Genomic DNA, 22084 nt, shown 5'->3' with positions numbered 1-22084 from the left:
TATTTAAAAAATGGAAACACTCTACTGCAGGAGCTTCTATAAAATAATTCGCTGAAATTTTTGGAAAATAAGGGCCAAAAGATTCGTTAGAAAGGATTCTGAAGCTGTGGGGGGAAATCTGCCCCCCATTTTGAGGAGAGTTTGCTATGACTTCCAAGAAAAAGAGATGCTTTCCAGGGGGATCTAAAGGCCAGTACCAGAAAACCAAAGAGCCAGGAGACGAGTTCTGGAAAGGTGGCTCAGAGTCTTTTTGAGACAAATCCATCTTTAACTTGCTCTTTGCTATGAGAGGAGTAGTTTGTGTTTGTTTTCTTCAAGACTGTTGGGGAGAGAGAATGCAATTAAGTTCCCTTACAAGGGAACTTTTTTTTTGCGTTCCTTTACAAGGGTTTGCAGTGCAGCTGGTGTGACAGTGCAAGGGGTGATGCTGTGTCTCTCCTCTGGTAGCAGGATGACTCTGGACAGCTACTTAAATGTAGCTTGTGAAAAAAGAATTTGCATTGCCCAAGCTACAGAAAGTTGAAGAAATAGACAAAGTAGATCATTGTCTAGCCCTATGTTCACGAGGCAGGGAGGTTAAATGGAGTATCCACTGTGTGTAAATAGGAATTTGAATTATTTTTTTCTTGCAGGAAAATATACATAATATTAAATTTACTACTTGGGCCATTTTTTATTTTTGTTTTTTATTTATTTTTAAAGATTTATTTATTTATTTGAGAGAGAATAAGTGAGCATGCATGAGCAGGGGGAGGGGCAGAGGTCGAGAGAGAATCTTTTTTTTTTTTTTTTTTAATTTTTATTTATGATAGTCACAGAGAGAGAGAGAGAGAGAGGCAGCGACACAGGCAGAGGGAGAAGCAGGCTCCATGCACCGGGAGCCCGACGTGGGACTCGATCCCGGGTCTCCAGGATCGCGGCCTGGGCCTAAGGCAGGCGCCAAACCGCTGCGCCACCCAGGGATCCCCGAGAGAGAATCTTTAACAGACTCCCCACTGAGCTTAGAGCAGTCATAGGGCTCAATCCCATGACCCTGAGATCATAACCTGAGCCAAAATCAAGAGCTGGACACTTAAGGGACTGAGCCACCCAAAGTGTCCCCATTTTGGCCATTTTTAAATGTATAGTTCTGTGACATTAAAGTACATTTGCAGGGATGTCTGAGTGGTTCAGTGTTTCAGCATCTGCCTTCAGCTCGGGCGTGATCCCGGGATTAAGTCTCACATTGGGCTCCCTGCAGGGGCTTCTCCCTCTGCCTATGTCTCTGCCTATCTCTCTCTCTCTGTCTCTCGTAAATAAATAAATAAAATCTTAAAAACAAATGATACAGTGCATTTGCATTGTTGTGGAACCATCAGCACCAGCCATCTCCAGAACTTTCTCACTTCTGTATTGAAACTCTTCTCACGAAATGCCCCAGCCCAGCCTTCCTCCAGCCCCAGTATTTTTCTTTCTTACTTTATGTATGTGACCACTCTAGGTACATCATAAGTGGGTTCATGTAATATTTGTCCTTTAATGACTGGCTTATTTTACTTAGCATAGGGTCCTCAAGGTTCATTCATTTTGTTATAGCATATGCCAGAATTTCCTTCCTTTTTAAAGGCTGGATAATATTCCATTATTATTATATGGATGCACCACATTTTGTTTATCTACTCATCCATTGATGGACACTTGGGTTGCTTCCACCTTTTGGCTACTGTAAATAATATACTGCTGTGAACATGGGTGTACAAATATCTGCCCAAGTTCCTGCTTTCATTTCTTTTGGGTGTATCCTTATAAGTGGAATTACAGGATCATATGGTAAATCTATGTTTAATTCTCTAAGGAACCAGCAACACCATTTTCCACAATTGGCTGCACAATCTTATATTCTCATCAAGATTGCACAAGGATTTCAGTTTCTCCACATCTTTGCCAACATTTATTAGCTTCTGATTTTTTTTGGTCATAATTATCCTAATGGTTGTAAAGTAGCATCTCATTGTGGTTTTGATTTTCATTTCCTTAATGATTTGTGATGTTGCTTCTTCTTATGTGTTTATTGGCTTTTAATTTTTAAACATATGTGATCTAATATTCAAAGAAAAGAGGCATTTCCCAATTTTTACTACTTTTTTTGATGCCCAGCTTCTTTATTACTTTGGTGTAAAATTTACGGAGGTTTTAATAAAGAAAAAAAGGAAATGTAATCTTTAAACATATTTAAAGTCAACAATGTATGTTGTCTTTGTTGGTGAATCATATGACCCTCATGCTGTTTAAATGGATGCACTTTCTCTTAACTCATCCTTCATCAAAAGTCAATTGACCATCAGGTGCCTGGGTGACTCAGTAGGTTAAGCATCCAACTCTTAATTTCAGCTCAGGTTATGATCTCAGAGTCATGAGATTGAGCCCAGCATCTGGCTCCATGCTCAGCAGAGAGTCTGCTTAAGGTTCTTTCTCCCTTCCTCCCTCCCTCCTTCCCTCTCTCTCTCTTTCCTTCTGCCCCTCCCCCCACTTATACACTTTCTCTCAGATAAAATCTTTTTTAAAAAAGTTAATTGAACAGAACACTAAGATGTTATTTTATCTTCATATTTTGATTAAAAGTTAACAATTTTTTAAAAAGCTAATTGAACATGTAGAATTTCCCCAGAAGGTTTAGCACATTGTTAATTTAATTCAATTTTGCTCTTTCACATCATGATTAGTTCTACCCCCCTACTGCCACTAAATCAAAACCTATAGGAACCAGAAAGGTATCTTAGAAAAGCATCACACATCTTTTGAGCTAAATGTCATTCCATATTTGCACAAGTGCCTACAAGTTCTGAAAAAACCTCTTCTTACTTTTTTCTTTTTCGAGATTTGGCTTTTATTAACCTGGAAATTTCAGTATGTGGGATGTTTCATGATTAAGAGCATGAGCAAAGTAATTTGAAATTATACAAAGACCTGCCACCTTTTTTATGTTATAGCAAGAGACTTCATAAGCTCATGCACTTGTCAAAAGTCGTTGTGATGCTGCTTCACTCCTTGAAGTCTTCAGTTTTCTTTGCTGTTTTCCTCCTCAGAACTACGTAGTTCTAATTAGAATTCTTTTTAAAGGAAGGGGAAATAGTTTTCTATCAGGATTGCCTTGTTCACAATTTGGAGTGAGTAAAGGGTACTACTTATTAGAATTACAAGTATTTAAACCTTGTGGGTAAATCTGAATACACTATTATTACTAAGCTACTCATAAGAATGATGTTTAGATTGTCTTAACGTTTCTGGGATCTTGTATACCTTAAGTGGCACCTTCAACAATATCCCTGAAGGCCAGTCTCATAAGAAATGGCTTCTCTTTACTTCAGGATTCAACTCTTAAATATAAAATTTTAACTTGCACTTAGAGCTGATACAACTCTTAAAATAGAACATGGAAAACCTTCTGTGACTACAGAATTCCAGCCTCCGTCACACAACCTGGCTGTCTAACACATTTTTGTACGACTTTTCCAAACTGCTTCCAAATCTACTGTTGTTTCAGATAAGTCATTCAGTCTTCTATGTATGGGAGTGTTTTGCAATAAAAACCAGAGAAGTTCTTCTTGGCACTGACAGTCTTATAATTTTGAGACTCTTTTACAATATAGAAGTGCAGATGGATGACATCATGGTGTAAAGCAACTTTCAGTGGACTCGTAAGAAATGCCTTTTAAAGAATTCTTAGAAATTGGAGTTGTTAAATCAAGAAATCCTTATAGCATTTAACCAGGAAATTGAGAAATCTCAACTTACAAGGCTTTGTCTTGAATCTATGAAGCATGAAAAACTTTACGAGTAAAGTTCAGAGTACAGATTTGGTTAGCCTTGTGCTCAAACCATGCCTCCCACGTGGCAACCTATGTACATTAACTATTGGCACAAAATGGCAAAACATGATATAACCCAGCTAGCCAAAGAGATGGGTGCTACTCCTGTCCTCTTGCATTTCATAATTAAGTTAGAACCAATATTGGGTGTTTGTGAAGTCCATCTGAGATTCTCCTTGAGTCCCTGAATGTAAGGTCCAAATACTGTAGTGAGGTAATTTGAGAAATTGTTCACATCTGCTTTGGAGCCAAACCACAAAGTGTGCTCATCTAGACATAGAGGGAGGCCAGGAACCCATACAGCAGGTTTTGTATAAGGAGACCGGAATCAAAATGATACCGTCATTCACAAACGGTTAATTTGCTGCTATTGCACAAGGATCAACAAACTGTGGCTAACTTTCTCTGGCCAGCTGTTTTCATAAATAAAGTTTTATTGGAACACAGTCTTGCCCAATCATTTCTGCTTTCACACTCTGAGAGCAAAACTGAATAATTGCAACAAAGACCATATGGCCCACAAAACTGAAAATATTTACTGGCTGACCCCTTACAGAAAAAGTTTGCTGACCACAGCTATCGGTAGATTTTGCTAGGATACCACAGCAATGTTTAGTCAGGACGAAGAGCAAAATTGGTCATTTATAACCATACCAATGATGACCTTTAATTCATGTGTTATTTTACAATTGTCCAAGTGCTTTCATATTGATTGTCTCCCTTGATTGTTGAAAAAACAAAAAACAAAACAAAAAACAAAACAAAAAAAAAAAAACAGAGCCAGATACCATGACACTTTCTTCAAGGTGATTTGGTCTTGAGAGGTGAGGTGACTTCTGTGGTTGCACAACAAATTGGGGTGTCTGATCCTAAGGCACTCGAACAGGGGGAGCTTAGAAGTCAGACAGATCTCACCAAGTTGTTTTTCTTAACACCTGGCCAGAAAGCCAGATCTGGAGGCAGGGATGGGAAAGGTCAAGAGGACCAAGTGAAGCCAAGGCTGAGCCCCCTGTAATCTTTAGGAGAGCATGGCTGCCACTGTCCAGCTCTTCTACTGATGTGCATGGGCTAGTGGGCCCCATGTGAAACTGCTCACTTACATCATCCAGACTGCCACCCTTTCCATCTGCTCCCCCACACAGGATGTTGTGCTTCTAGACTGGAGTAGCATGATCCCCATGATGTTGAACTCAGGCAGACGTCCTATCCCCAGCTTTTGGAGCTACAGGGTGATGGGGGGGTTGAGTGAGGGGGCATGCATTCTGGCTTTTGGCACATGTCCTCTGAGGGCCGAGGCACTTTTCCCAGGTGATGCCATGGTAACTGAACAATCATTGCGTGCCCTCACTCAGTGCATGGTATGGATTGCAGCCAGACTTTTTGATTACTGGAGCAGAGGGCTAACCCCGCTGTCAGATTAACTGAGTTCAAATCCCAGCTTCTGTATGAATTGTATGTGAGATCTTGAGTGAGTTTCTAAGCCTGTGAGTACTTCAGTTTATTCATCTGTAAAATGGGATAATAATAGTACCTGCCTCTTAGGGTGCCTGTGAGGGATAAATGACTTAGAACAGTTTGAGTATGTAATAAATATACAGCAAGTGTTAACCATTGCTATTAATGATCATCATCATCTCAAGGAGAGCTGGGACCCTGAAGTAGCCTATAGTTTTCTTCTTGAACAGCATCTTTATGGTCCTTATGGAACTTGTTGCCTTTACATCCTTAATTATATGTGAATTGTCACATACATCTTCTCCATCACCCAAAGGATATCCTGCAGGTTGGAAAGAAAAAAGAAATTAGGAAAACACACATTCTGTCTGCAACAGCAAGGTGTTGGCATTGGAAAGATACCAGTCATCTAGCTTCAAAGGCAGAGTGTGGCTGACTGTGAATCTTTGGAAGGACAGGGTAAAGAAATTCACATTTATTGAGTACCATCATGTGCCAGAGAAGGTGCGGATTTGTCACTTTAGTTGAATCACTGTCTCAATCTTATTGATGAGAAAGAACTTGCCCGAGGCTGAGCTCAATATAGAATTTAGAAGTAACTTCATGTCCAATTGATTCCAAAATGTATACTCTTTCCAGCACATAATTCTGCCTCTGATAAAGTGCTAAATAGCTGTGCATTTATCAACTATAAATGGGGAATGGCATGGTATTTACACTTGGAGTGGAGTCGTATGATCACATATTCATAGAACCTTTTTATAGTTCAGAGATAGTTTGTGTAGACTCTCCCTAAGGGAACACAAAATAATTGAAGTTGGAAATAGGTTAACCCTAAGTCATAAAAATCACTGACAGAGGAAACCAAGAGGAAAATGGTTACCCTTAGTGGAGAAGGGGTTGTGTGCTCCTGGTACGGGCTATGTGTTCAATTGGTGGAAGGAATTCTTCAGCCTAGAAAAATATGACCTCATGAACACTTTATTTTTATATCACTATCAGTTTTTTAGAAAGCATGGTAATTACAAGTATTCATTTGTTCATTAGAATAAAGTCTAAGCTCTTTAAAAAGTAAAATAATTTATGGGGCACCTGGGTGGCACAGTGGGTTAGGTGTCAGACTCTTGATTTCTGCTCAGGTCATGACCTCAGGGTCTTGAGATTGAGCCTCACATTGGGCCCTGAGCTCAGCGAAGAGTCTGCTGGAGATTCTCTCTCCTTCTCCCTATGCCCCTCCTCTTACACGCACTCTCTCTCTCTCTAAAATAAATAAATAAATCTTTTTTAAAAAAGTAAAATAATTTATAGCTCTTTCCCAGACTCCTCCACCTCACCACACACACACATGCACACAACTCCCACACATACACTCATGTCCAATGTCACCAGGACACTCAACTCTTCTTATCAATCAGTAGGTACCCCATGGTAGCCCAAACAGGTATGGAAATTATATTCTTCTGTTTCCTTCTTTTCCATCGTGCTATGCATGTTCTATAAACAGCAGGAGAAGTAATCATGTAGGTGGGCATTCACTACATGGTCAACTTCGGGAATATGATATAGGAATGTACTAAGGCGAGGAAATTTTTGCTTGAACTAATGCCTGGAAACTGAATGCGGTATGCACTCCATGGTAATTTCAATTGCACATCTGGTGCATTTTTGTATATTGTACCTGAATAGGTGGGGTAATATTTACATTCATTTCCCACTCCTAGGCTGTCTGTCCGGTGTCTAGTCTGTGCATGCTTGGAAGTTCCGTGTGTGTGTGTGTGTGTGTGTGTGTGTGTGTGTGTGTGTCTTTTACATTGCATATTCTAGCATCTGCCGTTCACTCTGAGTTGAAGCATTTACCATTGCAAAACTGTCACCGGGGTCTTCAAAATACACATTTACATTCCACAGGTCTAGTAAATGGGGTTATGTGGCTGCATGATGCCTTTTGTTTAAAAGAAATCCAGCGGCAGCCCAGCACTTTCCATACAGCTGCACTTTCTGCCGTAATTGTGGCAGTTGAAGAGTGAAGCTCAAAGGAATGTTTAGAATCTGCTGCCCCAGCAGGTAACATTCTGGGGTTGGTTCTTTTTATTGTTGTTTTTTCTGCTCTTTAAAATGTCCAAACCTTCCCGCTTGGCTAGACCTTTCTTTACTAATGCAGCTTCTAAGCAGCCATCACCTCGAAGGGACGATTTGAACAGCAAACAGAAAAAAAACAGTGTAGGTGAGAAGATTTTGAGAACTGGAAATGAAGGAAATTTGGTCAAACAGCAGCAGGTGCAAACGGCAGCCACTCCTGCTCAGCGGAAGGCTTCACCACATAAAGGTAATGTTTTAAATCGGCTGCTTTTGTCAGCTTATACTTGGAAACTTCTTTCTTAATAATACTGCCAGATAACTTAAATGAGGGAGACTTTTTACGGTTTCAAAAACTTGTCCGATTGTGTGAGTATGACATTTTCTAAAATCCTGGAGTGTGTTGCTAACATAACCAATAATGTGGAAGATGAAGGTGATAGAACTTTCCTTCATTAATTAAGGAATGATAAAAGAAAAACTGAGTGTTTTCAAAAAAAAATAAATTAAAAAAAGAAAAGAAAAGAAAAACTGAGTGTTTTCAATTTTTTTTGAGAATGACATTTTATTCTTGGTTGTGTTATATAGTCTCTCATAATTCAGTTCTACTCCTATGAAGTTTCTTTTTTATTGCTTGGCTATATGAAAAGCAACCAAAAAAGAAGAGACATGTCCTAAACCTACATCATTAACTGGCCAGAGAATTTTTGCATGCTTAATTTTTTGCAGTCTCTTTTTAAAATGAGTTTGTGTCTGAAATGATCATCTAACGACGTGATTCCCTGCCAAGCATGACAAAAATCTCTGCTAGCTTTGTTACCTGGAGCATTTAAGTGAGCTTTCTGAGTGGTGTATCTACTTAGCAAGAATACTGTTGAATATTTGACCTGGAATTGAGACATGTGGTAACCAAACTTTTATTATCCTAAGGTCCAAAATCACAGAGGGCAATAAGACCATAGCTTAAAGTAGAAAAATAGTTTTCTCCATTATATCAAGGACTACATATTAAAAACTAAGCAACATTTATAGTAGTTATTTTTTAATTACATTTTGAGCTATCAAAGGTGTAATTTTTGACAGTATGATTTTATAGTATAATAAAAAATTGTTTTATATTCTCATTCTTATAACTGAAAATTTCTACTTTAGAGAAAAAAATCAGTTTATTTTATGATTTTAATCCTGACCTCTTCTCTCTTAAAAACTATTGCAAATGAATATGCAAGGATATATTTTTGTGCCATGTACTAGTTCAAAGATGCAAATTTCTGTCTGGAAATTTCAATTTTTTTCTTAACTTGGATTATTATTATTCTATCCGCTTTGATCAATAGAATGCTTGTACAGTAACTATTTTATTGACCAAAATACTTTATATAAGACACATATAGTGAACACAGAAAGACTGGAGAAGTATTGATGATAGTTGCTCTGTAGAGTGAATTTTGGTTACTTAAAAGGAAAGTTCTCTTTGAGGTTAATATGTGTAAAAAAGGAATGCAAAAAATTCTTCTAAATTTTTGTAAAAAAAATCTTCTAAAAACAGGAATTCCAGCCACCTCAAGTTGAGAAGTATTCAGATGTATATATCTGCATCTGAAAAAGTTATGCTCAGGGAGGGACTTTTTAAACAAACAATCCAAGCTAGATGCTATTCCAAAGATTTTTCAAAATACCTTCTTTTGACAACCTGTGAGGGTACCTTTGATTAGACTTAGTGGGTGAAAATAAGTGTTTCTCTGAAAACAAATTTGTTTGGGGGGTTAGTGAAAAGTCGTTTGAAACCAAGGATGATTATTGAGTTGCAAGGTCGATATAGATAATACATATTTTTGTAAAAAAAAAAAATGAACTGGGAGCAGATTATAAAATAATATGGTGGTGTTTTTCTTTGCATCTCCCTGAGAGGATTCAGGCTATCCAAAAGGAGAGCTCTACCACCAAAGTTTTGAAATCGGCAGCAAGACTGGATCATTCTTTCATTTTGAAAGATAACACTTATCAGAATATGTATTTTATTAACATTTTAAATACTTGTTTTAATCAGAATTCTCTTTTTCATAGCCACACCTCATATCACATAGTACCAATAGAAACCTTCCATTATTGGAGAACAGGACAAAAACTCTATAGGATAGCCCTGTGTTGTATTAGGTTTTTATTTAAGGTGGTTATCATTAAGATCAAGAAATCCAAACAACAGTAATGCCATCCTAGGCTTGTGTTGAGCTTGTGTGGGTTCTTGCCCATCACATTACGATCTAAGAGTTGGTTCTTTAGAATGCTTATTTTTTTTATGTTTTTTTAAAATTTTTATTTATTTATGATAGTCACAGAGAGAGAGAGAGAGGCAGAGACATAGGCAGAGGGAGAAGCAGGCTCCATGCACCGGGAGCCCGACGTAGGATTCGATCCCGGGTCTCCAGGATCACGCCCTGGGCCAAAGGCAGGCGCTAAACCACTGCGCCACCCAGGGATCCCTAGAATGCTTATTTTACCAGGTCCACAGAGTTTAATTTAGTCTGTGTAGTTTCTTATGTATCTGACATGCGTTTATCCCCCCTTGTGTAATTTGTTTAGTTATATAAGTATATTATGGTAATTTTAAGCTTTTTAAAGTTTGTCCCTCATTTAGTTTATTTCCTAAATTAATGCAGTGATATTTCCCTTCACCGCTTTTCCATGTCTCCCCCCTCTTAAATTTTATCTGTACTTTTGTTTACATATTAAAAAGGTTAATGGTAGTTACTTTTTGGTTAACATAATTCAGTCTTCCATGATTTACCTACTAATTCTATGAGTTGAAAATCAATAAAGTGTATAGCTAAGGAGACCTCATATTGTTATTGGTAAGCCAGACAAGTGTGCTGTAATCATTTCTCTTACAGTCTTTCCCTTCTCAGCGCTTTGGATTCTCCCAAGGACAGTATAGATATGATCATATTCCCAGAACTCCCTTTCCTTTCAGGTACTTCTCTCTGTATCCTTTAGTCCTCCTGCCCTCCTCTTTCCTGACTGATTTCTCAAGTCTTAGATTACTTCTTCATTTGGCTGAAGCACATCCCCAAGAAACTTCCTAAGAAGAGAAAAATGGGAAGTAAGCCTTCTGAATTTTTACATGTCCAGCAAATATATTGATTCTCTTTGTTTTTGTTTATGTTTTTGCATTTCAGTGATAGCTGGAATAGGATAGATTTTTAGACAGAAAATAATCTTTCCCTCATAACATTAAAGGCCTTTCTCCATTACCTTTTGGGATCTAGAAGTGTTGATGAGAAGTCCCATGTTGTTCACACATTCACACATTCCTTTGTAGGTGACTTTTCCTTTCTTTCTTGAAGCTTTGAGGATATCCTCTTTATCCTTGATATTCTGAAATTTCATCTTAAAGTGTGGGGTCTTTCCCATTTATTTTGACTGAATACTTGGATGGGCACCTTCAATTTAAAGAATAGCGGCTTCTGTTTTGTGAATTCTTTTTTTTATTAATTCTTTGATAATCCCCTCTTCTGTATTTGCTCAGATTTTCTCATTACAGTATTCCTATGAGTTGGCTATTGAATTTACTGCATCAATTTTTTGATCCTTATCTCTTCCTTATTTTTTTAGCTCTGTCTTTTTTTTTAAGATTTTATTCATTTATTCATGAGAGACATACAGAAAGAGAGAGAGAGAGAGAGAGGCACAGGCACAGGCACAAGGAGAAGCAGGCTCCATGCAGGGAGCCCGACATGGGATTTGATCCCAGGTCTCCAGGATCAGGCCCTGGGCTGAAGGCAGCAAGCACTAAACCGCTGAGCCACCCGGGCTGCCCTAGCTCTGTCTTTTTATGCTATCTAGATTTTCTTAACCCTATCTTCCAAGTCTTCTGTCTAATTTTGATCATCATGATATTTTTAATTTCCAAGAAGCTTTTCTTACACTGATTATTTTAAGACCAAAACACATGGTGTCATTCTTCTGTCTATAAGCAGTGGATCTGTGTGTTTTATTTACCTGTTACAGTTATACTTGATGGTACCATACACTCATGTTTAATGATGCAGCCACACCCCTGTAATGGTGTGCTTTCCATTCCGAGTCAATGGTCTAGACTAGCTCTAGAACCAAAGACACTGGCAGTCAATAAATGTTAGGACAGCAATGTTCAGTAATTTTCACCCATGAAATGCTCTCCTTATGATGAAAACTCACCAAATGAAAGAATGTTGAAGAATGTGTTGATATGTGTCAACAATTTTATTCAGGATGAGGGTATAAGTCATTTGAGAATGTGGCATTTCTTCCTGGGCTTTCTCTATTCTCCTGAATTCTTCTTGAGGTATATTTCTGCAAAATTCTTTTGTCTCGATTTTATTTACTTATTTATTTGGCCTCTTAACTATTGTTCTAAATAAAGAAAAAACATTTTTTAAAGAAGTATACATGAACATTGACCAGTAGCTTAGCTTGAAAATATAGATGTTGATGGCAATGATATCTGAGCTCTTCCTGTGTGCCCAGCACACTTCTTTTTTTAGAATTAATTTATTATTTATAAATGTATTTATTTTAGTGGGGGAGATAGCAGGGGAGAGGGGCAGAGGGAGAGAGAGAGAGAGAGTCTCAAGCAGACTCTATGCTGGGCGTGGACACAGGGTGTGATCTCATGACCTTGAGATCACCACTGGTACCAAAACCAAGAGTCAGATCCTAAACTGACTGTGCACCCAGGCCTCCATGCCCAGCACACTTCTAAGCACAATAAATGTATTGTCTTTTCTTGTACAATCCTTACAGCAATCCTATGATGGAGTACTATTACTTTCCATCTTTTAGATGAGGAAACTGAGACAAGAAGCCTCAGTTATTTGCTCAACATCATGAAGACAGAAAAAGGTAGAAGAGAACTCTAGTTTCTGGAAATATTTATTCCTGACCTGGCACACTTAACCACTATGCTAAAGCACCTTTCTATAAAGAAAACATTTCGTCCATCAAAAAAGTTAATATAAAAAATGTTAATATAATTAAAACCTTGTGATTGGACAGTCTGATCTCCAGGGAAAAAAAACTGGTGACATTCTGTAGTTCAGAATGTGCTTTTCTGGTTTCAGCCTTTTTATGTGTTGCCCCAGATTTCTGTTTCTTCAACAAATGAAAAGGGAAAAGAACAAATTGCAGTTAAAAAATTTATCACAATACGGTAAATATTTTTCTAATAGTGAGAAATGAAAGGATACATGAAGGGAAGACCTTGCAGTTCTACTATGTGTACTCATGCCTACAGACTTGAGTGTCACAGCACACACACACACACACACACACACACACACACACCAGAAACACAAAAACTCTGCATACAATTCAAGAAAGGCTCTTGCATCACACATGACCTGGTGGTCCAAGTACAAGCCTGTAGGCCAAAAATCAGTCAAGTCTCATTCTTTTCTAACACAGGCTCCCTCTGTGGCCTTGAGCAAGGCCATTATCCCTCTTGACTGAGTTTCATTAACCATTAAAGAATAATAATGCATGGCTTATGGCAGGGAGTAGTGGTGAGGATTAATGACTTAGTGTGTATCCAGTGCTTTCAAGAGCACATGTTCTGTGTGGATAGTCTAAGTTAAGCACAGTGGAGTCTCTATTTACCTTCAATCACTGTGGGAGGTAAAAACTTACTCTCTCAAAAATATCATATATATACCTAGCCCAGGAAAATTTCACAGTAAACCCTTGATGCATGCTCTAAATTATTCTTTATGCACAAGGGTAATATCACATATGTCTTATTTGCCATCCTACAGGTTGATTGAGATTGTGAATACCTGGAACTCAGTTGTCCCTGTCTATAAGTAGAAAATATTAATAACCAGAGCACAAAAAGTATGTTTTCTCTCTAGTAGGGTTCAGATTCATTCTGGATACTACTGCTGAGTGCAGTGACATTATAGCCTTAGGTTATTGTGGCTATAGTTAGGCAGAGCCTCTAAAAGGTGTACTCACTATACTACTTTTCCATGTAACAAGTTGATGATACCAGTAAATAGTCAATACTCATTGGTAGGGTCTGTACTTTGTGTAATATTTTCCAGAAGCAGCAGTGGATTTGTACTAATCATGCACTTTACTTTATCTGACTGCCTCTGACCAATCCATTCATTTTTGAGGAGAGCTAAGATAAAGGGCATAGTATTTAATATAGCAATGGTAAATTATGCTTATAGTTGTTGAATTCATAGCTTTGGCTCATTGTTGCTACCAGTTAGTCCAGAGTCATGCATGACACATTAGTATAGGCCAATAAATCTCTCTTCATCCTCTTCCTGAAACTCACATGGCTTACCCAGGAAGTCGTTTTACAAATAAAAATGAAACCTACTTAATGCTGCTTACTGGTACTTAATGGGAATTTTCTCCACCTAGATATGATATGAGCTATGACTGTATGAATATTAAAAATTAACATTTATTTCTGGAGTTCTCCTTATTTTCCTTTATTAATTTTATCTATGTTTGTCTTCTACCTATTAGTAAATGAGCAGTAAGAAATATAAGTAACACGTGTTCTCATATTTCTCATATTGTCTACCGGATTCTGTTAAAATTTAGGGTGTTGGGAAAGGAGTATGAGACTACCCCTTTAAATTAATCTGGGGATTTCTCTGAACTAATCTGTGCATTTTCAGTTACTCTGACATAGTCCACTTAGTCTATAGAGGTCAATAACTCACAAGTCTGCTGAAAACTTAAATGCACCTGCATCAGAGAAGCATGGGCTGCTGAGGAAAAAGAGAATTCATAGTCTTAGAATTTTAGAGTGGGATAAAAACTTAAAGATCACCTCATTTATCTCTCTCTTTTGATATATATGGAAAAAGTCTAGTTACTTCTTTTGATCAAGACTAAAGATGCACCATCTTGAGCCAATGTCTTCTAACTTGGTGATTTTTATCCTACCATATATCTTAAGCAGAAAGGCAAAAATGGCTAGAACACCTTCAGATTTCCCTTTAAATGTTCACTTCCTTGACATGGACTCCTTCTGTCCTCGGATATATAGTGTCTCCTGTACTGTGCTACCTACACTCCTACTACTCTGTTTTTACTTGCCTGCGCCAAGTTCAAAATCACTGGGCAGTGCGTAGTGCAGTCACAACTCACTGGTTGTGCTGATTGTTTATCAGATTTTATCTTTGTAACTAAATTACAATCAGGGCTCATTTAATGCTGAAAAATTGTGAATAGTATCTCTTACTGTGTTTATAATACAGAATTTTGCTTTTGGTTGCTTATCTCTAATGGTCCTGATAAAGGAACATATTTCTTAGCTCAATAAAGTTAAAAGATCATAAAATGGTTTTCTGTTTCTCCTTTAACTAGAGTTGAAAGCTAAAGTAACAAACTCTATTTGTACAAATATTTTTCTAAAATCTGTATTATTCAGTACCTTCCAAAATTTATATCTGTGTGCCAGGGAAAACTTTCCTCTATAAAGAGCTTAAGAGATTGTATACAATCACAGGTGAGGAATTTTGCCAACCTCAGTGGAATATTTTACTGCCTGAACTACTTAAACTTTCATTCCCATACTCAGATTTTTACTTTGCTGTGTATATTGCTTCCAACTTCAAGTTTTCAGTATAATGGGTAGCCTTATCTTCAAAATACTTCTGTTGAATTCATTTAAACAATCAGAATTTGGCTATTTGAAAGATAATCAGAATTAGTATCGATGAACAATGTGTGGTTGCCGTTTTATTTGGGAATATTATAATTCTCCCAAGCAAATAAATCATGTCCATATATCATATATGCTATATATGTTCTTAAGAATAGTTTCATTAATCGTGGCCATTTAGGAGCAAACTACCATAAGCCTCTCTACCTATCTGGCTGTCTAGAAGACTACTTACCTCTTCTAAAATCACATCATACCAGCCTTCTTAACTCATGGCCGGATAAGGGAAGGATAAATGTCTGGGAATTTGAAAATCTAGACAGAAGAAAAACCTTCTTCTTAATAATGCTGCTCTACCAGGTTAACTATTATGGTTTCTTGAGTCCGTGATCTCCAGAGTCTTAAATTAAGTCAAAAACTCTACCTCTGTGGTTTTGTCCCCAAGAGGGGAAAAAATTCAAATGGGTTAAGGTTAATTTTATCTCACATGTTTCCAAAATGTATGATGACATTACCAAAAGCAGGAGATCTCCATAACTGGAGAACACCACAGATAGGTAAAGAATCTCTTCTCGGGCAGCCCAGGTGGCACAACGGTTTAGCGCTGCCTTCGGCTCAGGGCACAATCCTGGAGACCTGGGATCGAATCCCACGTCACGCTCCCTGCATGGAGCCCGCTTCTCTCTCTGCCTAAGCCTCTGCCTCTCTCTCTCTCTCTCTCTCTCTCTGTCTCTGTGTCTCTCATGAATAAATTTAAAAAAAAAAAAAGAATCTCTTCTCATAACCAGAAACATCAGTCAAATATATCCATTGGATACAGATATTTGTTGTTATGTTTTGTATTTCTTAACAATTCATACTTATAAATACATTACACGAGCTACGTTTTTAAGGAAATTCATTTTTAAACAATTATTTATTCAAACTATAGAATATTATGTTTATATCTGATAGTTTATCATATACATTATGAATATATATAATATTATACTGGTATGTTGCCTATTATGTATATTTATTATTCTTAAATTAGTAAACTTAAGAAGTTCTATTCAAATATAAGTTAAATATACATTAGATTGACTTTTTTGAGCCAATGTAATACTTGATTATGGTGATTAGATTGTTTTCTGGAAATATAATTGCTACCATGACTTACTGACCTCCACCCCCACCAAAAACTCAGTGACCATCTACTTTGTATCTGGCATTGTGCTAAATACTAGAAAGTTAAAAAAAATTAAGTTAAACATGGTCCTTGTCCTTGAGGAGGATTTTACATTGAGTGAGATATGCTGATTATCTGGATCTCTAAATATAATTTTCCAAATGATTTATGTACAAAATTGTATGAGTACATAGAAAGGAAGCAGACTATTTGCCCCAAGTAATGCAAGTTTACCGGGTTGGACGGGAGGAGAGGAAACATCATAAAAGATCTTGTTGCATTTAGGAAATGACAAAGCAGAACAGTGTTGATGAGGTAACAGAAAGCTGATGAAAAAGAGGTAGAGATAGGGTGAGGTCTATTAGGAATGATAACAAAAGAGAAAAAGCTGTTCATTTTTTCATTCCTTCAATGAGTAGTTATTGGCCCCTACCATGTGTCAGGTGTTGTTCTGTGCTCTAAGCAAGTTGAAACAACTTCTAGGCTCTAATCAGCCATGGTAGATGAAAGCTGTGGTTCCATGGGGCTTACCTATTAATGTGGGTTCTAGAACAAAAATTAAACAACACAAAGTGATACAGAGTAATGGGAAGCAAGGCAGGAGCAGGTTCTGGGAAGTGAGAAAATCAAAAGGTCTGTTTGGGATGTGAATGTAGTCCAGCTATTAAGTATTCAGATAGGAAATTAGAAATGTGGATCTGAAGATTAAGTCAAGATGGAGGCTACCAATTACAAACAGGTAGGTCACCAGTTATAAATGCTATGTAAAGCCATAGGACTGGATTAAATCACCTCGGGAGATGGTATGATGGAAGGTATAGAAAAGAGAATGTGGCTTATGTCTGAAAACCCTGGGACACTACAACATTCAAGGGTTAAAATGGAACCAGACAAATGGCCAAAAACTTAACGCATGTATACATCAGTTTGAGAACTTTCTATTAAAACTCCAGTGCAGAGTATTAGAAGCACTCCCTCCCAACAGAGATAAATACATTCATGCCCTTTCTGTAGTTGCAAACAAATACTCCAAGTATGAATTTTGTTTTAAAGCTTTCCTATTTAAAATGATGCAAGTCTTATAATCTAGCCCATAACATTTATTTAATATAACATCATGTTTAACTGAATTTTCAAAATTAAAATGTTTCCTACCATGTTCAATATGAGCTTCAGGTATCCACAAAAGCCTATTGCATATCACTTGGAGTAACCCCTCCTACTCGAGGTGCAGAAGAAAGTCTCAGAAATGGGGAGATATTAAGAGGCATTAAAAATCCTTTGGTTCTTATTTGTAATTTAATATTTGCATCACATAATCATTTTATATAGTTTATTAGTGTTTGTTTGGCTATCCTTCATGTATCCCTGAGAATGGAGTTTTCTGGTTTTGATTAAGAACTACTTTCTCAGAAGGTGAGTACTAATTTGTTACTTCAATTTCTAGCAAAACATAATGTGAATTTTTTATGATGAAACTTCTATTTACATTCATAGAGATTCATGAAGAAGCATCTTAAATATTTAAAGATAATACAGTAGGAGAACCTCAGATCTATTCTATTTGTGCCCTGTTTATTAAAGTTATTTCACAAGGTTTTTAAATAGCTATAACTAGAAGAATTGTCAGCAACATAATAGATGTTCAGAGAATACCCTCCCAGGAGAGTAAAGCAAAAAAAAAAAAAAAACACTAGATTTAAAAAAATTATATATATCTTTTGAAATGCCTAGTTGATTTGACAGTAAATTAAAGGAATTCCCCTGGGGCAAAATACACACATACACACACACACACACACACAGCCAAGCAAGAAAGCTTCAACACAAAGGAATAAGTGAAAGTAAGAATCATGATTTGTATAGTGGTCTTTGTCAATTCTTTGTGGTCTAGGGAATTTTAATAGATACATTTAGTGGAGAAGTGACTTCCGATGGCAAGAAGAGTGATAGTTGTTAAAGCTCTCTGCATTCAGCAAAGGTAGTATCTTCAGTGGCTGACAAAAAGAAGGCCCTGCAGATGGACATCTTGAAGAAAGCTTTTGACTCAACCTCAGCTCTAGGGGGAGAATAATAAAACGAATATCCTGAAAATGTCTAACCTCATATCTTGTCTCACATGATCTTGGGGCTTAAAGTCATATCATCGTGGAGTAGGGGGAAAAAAGCCAAAAATATTGCTTAATGGTCCCAGATCATCAGTGTCACTGGCTTCCTGGTTGACAGAAGACAAAAATCTTCTTACAAAGGATGTATTTTATAAACAGGCTTCTAAGAATTCCCTCAGATTAAAGTCCAAAACATGAGCTCACAGTAAAAAATGACTACATACACAGGGAAACAAGTGGCCATGGACAAAAGTCAGCAAAGGCAAAGAATCACAGAATGAGATCTATGTAAACTGCCAAAATTAGAATTCTTAGATGCAGAATATGAAATAAAAGCATTATATATATTCAAATAACAGATTTAGGGTGCCTAGGTGGCTTCGTTGGTTAAGCCTTTGGCCCAGGTCATGATCCCAGGGTCCTGGGATTGAGTCCCATGTTGGACTCCCTGCTCAGTGGGAAGCTTGCTTCTCTCTCTCCCACCCTTCCTGTTTATGTTCTGCCTCTTTCTCTCTTTCTCTCTTTCTCTCTCTCTCTCTCTCTCAAATAAATCTTTTAAAAATATAAAGAAAGAACAGAACAGATTCTAACAAACTCTGTAATATTTGAATAGATTTTCTAGAGATGAAAAATATAATAACTAAAGGGAAAAACGCAATGTATTTGCTAAATGGCGAAGTAGATACAATGAAGAGAGAACTGGTAAACTGCAAGATAGACTTTTAAAAATTCCTAATAATTTTAGGACAACGTGATGGATCCTGAGAGACAAAGTGATGGAAAATACAAAAGAGAGGTTAAAAGACATAAATAGGAGAGTGAGAAGATCTAATGTAAGTCTAACTGGATGTCCAGAAGGAGACCATACAAACACTGAGAGAGGTATTATTTGAAAAGACAATGGCTGAGAATATTCCAGAATTGATAAAAAAGCATTAATATCTGAAGTGAGGAAGCCCAGTAATTCCCAAGATACACTGAAAAAAAATTCAAACAAAAAAAACTTATACCTAAACATATAATAACAATAAATAATTATCCAATTTTTATGGCCATAAGGAGGGTTGTGATCAAACAGCAGTTTGATAGATTGGTATATAACACTTCATCAAGTTTGATTTGAACTCTGTAGACATGTCTATGGATTATGTAAATTAGTTACCAATTCTTGCTATAGTTGTGCCAAATACATTTGAGAAGTCTAAGTTTTATAGCCACGTCTTACTTCTTAAACCAACCAAAAACACAAAAGTTAAAACTCTCAACGTGAAGTTTAATAGCTATTACCTATTTTCCCATGGGGAAAGGGAGGAATATCCATGCTCATTCATTCAATTTTTTTCATTCATTCAATTTTTGCTGAAAATGTTCAACTCACTTCCATTTGCTTATTAAGAGTGGAGAGAAAGGTTGAAGAAAAATGAATAATTATTTAGAGAATTATATTCAAGTGGGCATTAGAAAATAAAATTCTAGGAGATCATTGCTTGATATTTAGAGCATGTACAGTGGTCTGCCCTTATCCACGGGGGATATATACCAAGACCCCTCCAGTGGACACCTGAAACTGTAGATAGTATCAAACCCTATATGTATTATGTTTTCTCCTCTACATACATACCTATGATAAAGTTTAATTATAAATTAACTGGTTTAATTTTATATAATTTTAACTGTACTGGTTGTTACAACAACCAGTAACAAATAGAACAATTCTAACAAGATACTATGATAAAAGTTATGTGAATGTGGTCTCTCTTTCAAAATATCTTATTGTACTGTACTCACCCTTCTTCTTGTGATGATGTGAGATGATAAAATGCCTCTGTGATGAAATCAAATCACATAAATGATGTAGCCTTGTTGATAGAGTGTAAGGCTACATATTGTCAGAAGGAAAGCCATCTGCTTTTGGACCACAGCTGACCACAGGTAACTGAAACCATAGAGAGCAACACTGCAGATAAGAAGGGACGACTGTATATGTACCACTGAAAGTGTGTCTTATAGGACTCACTCATGTTGCTTGGATGACATTATAGTATCACTACTATTTTTAAGGTTATCTCCATTATCATTTCCTGAGTATTCAAGAAAGTAGGTACTCCATCTACTAAATAAATCACTGTGTCTGCTTGCATGCCTGGTGAGTCCAATTAAAAGGAACATTGTGCCATCATCAAGGGAATTAGAACTTCCCTCAGTTGATAATCCTTAATTACTGAAGATTATATAAAATTTGTTTCTTTTCCAGTTATCTATTTAAACAGCTAGAAAATCTAAAATCTATGCAAATAGATATATAATCCTCTTCTGTTTGAGTGAATCAGGATGGACAAAATAATGTAAGTTGTGTTTATAAAACCTTCATTGGGGAAAATATAATGGTTTGAGAAGTACTTTTGCACTAACTGGTTTATTTACATATTTAACTTTATCCAGCTAAACCTAATGCACTTAACATTGGCTATCCTACGGCTAGCTTTCCTCTTCCCACTTATACTCAGATAAGCTTAGTATTTCTCCAGGTTAGAGCCTTAAATGCTCAGTGAAATCAGCAAAGAAAGAGAAGTGGGTTAGTGTTTTTACCTGTTTTTATAACTTAATATTGAATACTTAATGATTTCTGGTTTTGAAAGCATGTTTTAGGACGTCTCATTTCTGCTCCATTGATCTTATAATGCCAAACGGTGAGTGAAAAATCAAGTCCAGCCTGATGTGGACTTACATAAGATGAAGAGTATATTTGCACCATGCTGAACACTTAACTAAATGCCATCAGTTACCAGATGACAATAAACATGAACTATGACTGCAACAATGACCCCGAAAAGGCATTATTGGCCATCATTGTCAGAAAGTAGGAAAAAAATATGGCGAGTGTTGAGGAAGTAATGGGGCATATGTCACAGAGGGAGAAAAAGAAGAGAGATGAGAAAAATACATTTGGAAAATGAAAAAATAATAGGATATTACTTTGCTTATTATTTCACAACCTTTTAAGTGAGTCTTCAGAATCCTTGATTACAAAGGACATCCTCAGCATTATTTTTTATTAATATTATGGAAAAACCAAAAAGGGAAAGTGTATCATGTTTTAATAATAAAAACCCAATTCCAGAGGAGAGGTATCTTGGAAAGCACTGATTTAATGCAGAAGCTAAATAGAAGCTTGGTCAATCAATCAGGAAAGAAGAAATAAATATTGTTCTTTTCTAAGTGTATAAGGTAAACATAAAAATAATCACATGATCATTTTTGTGCTACTATTCAGAAGTATTTTTTTAAGATTTTACTTATTTATTCATGAGAGAAACACAGAGAGAGACAGAGACATAGGCAGAGGGAGAAACAGGCTCCCTATGGGGAGCCCGATGCAGGACTTGATCCTGGGACCCCGGGATCATGCCCTGAGCTGAAGACAGATGCTTAACTGTTGAGCCACCCAGATGTCCTATACTATTTAGAAGTTTAAACTCAGGTTCTCAATTGTGTTTTGCCTTAATAGGAACCATCAAAAGGCAGGGTGTGTGCCTGACAAATGCAGTCAAATTAATTTCAAGAGTCATTATGTCAAATGGCAAGGATCATTAGTGAGCAGCCACCACGTCAGAGGCCTAAACCATGCTGAGATCACTGATAATCCAACAAGACTTTGGAGGAATATTGAGTAGAGAGTCACACGATCAAATTTACACTATCAAGGCATTTTGGTAGCAGTTTCAAGAAAGGGGATGGAGATTGAGGCACCTGGGTGGCTCAGTGG

At 36.9% G+C, this 22084-nt stretch overlaps 1 protein-coding gene across 6 annotated transcripts in view; it reads left to right on the top strand.

Annotated features, from left to right (window-relative positions):
• The first annotated feature begins 7476 nt into the window (after nucleotides 1–7476).
• KIAA1217 (KIAA1217 ortholog) overlaps nucleotides 7477–22084 on the top strand; it is a 432659-nt gene continuing 418051 nt past the window's right edge. For 3 of the 6 annotated variants that reach the window (XM_025463933.3, XM_049099775.1, XM_025463944.3), the window contains exon 1: nucleotides 7479–7629. The gene's annotated coding sequence lies outside the window, so the exon portion shown is untranslated. Of the gene's footprint in view, nucleotides 7630–22084 lie in introns of all 6 variants that reach the window. The other 3 variants (XM_049099758.1, XM_049099757.1, XM_025463930.3) reach the window with 2 other exon arrangements.

The sequence above is a fragment of the Canis lupus genome, chromosome 2 (assembly GCF_003254725.2).
Source record: "Canis lupus dingo isolate Sandy chromosome 2, ASM325472v2, whole genome shotgun sequence".
In the NCBI taxonomy this organism is placed as follows: Eukaryota; Metazoa; Chordata; class Mammalia; order Carnivora; family Canidae; genus Canis; species Canis lupus.
The sequence above is the reverse complement of the archived record's forward strand: the minus strand, read 5'-3'. Positions and strand labels throughout refer to the sequence as shown.